A 281-nucleotide genomic window follows, 5' to 3' on the forward strand; every position below is an offset into this window, starting at 1 on the left:
TCTTACCTCATCACTGGAGATTTTAGGCAGTATAACCAAACATTTATTGAGAATGGATACAGAGTTATCTTACCCTGTATCAGGAGGATCATTCCAGCTCCTATGAAACCACAAAGAAGAGTAGGAGAGTTTAAATAATTTCATTCTTCTATATTCCAAATGCTGAGATGCGTCTGCATTAAGTAAGAAGACGTATATAGATGTATTCTGCCATAGCATAACAGATATACACATTTTTAAACTACTGCCAACACAAATCAGTACAGCAACTTTATTTATTA

The sequence above is a fragment of the Mesitornis unicolor genome, unplaced genomic scaffold (assembly GCF_000695765.1).
Source record: "Mesitornis unicolor isolate BGI_N332 unplaced genomic scaffold, ASM69576v1 scaffold18521, whole genome shotgun sequence".
NCBI classification, from domain to species: domain Eukaryota; kingdom Metazoa; phylum Chordata; class Aves; order Mesitornithiformes; family Mesitornithidae; genus Mesitornis; species Mesitornis unicolor.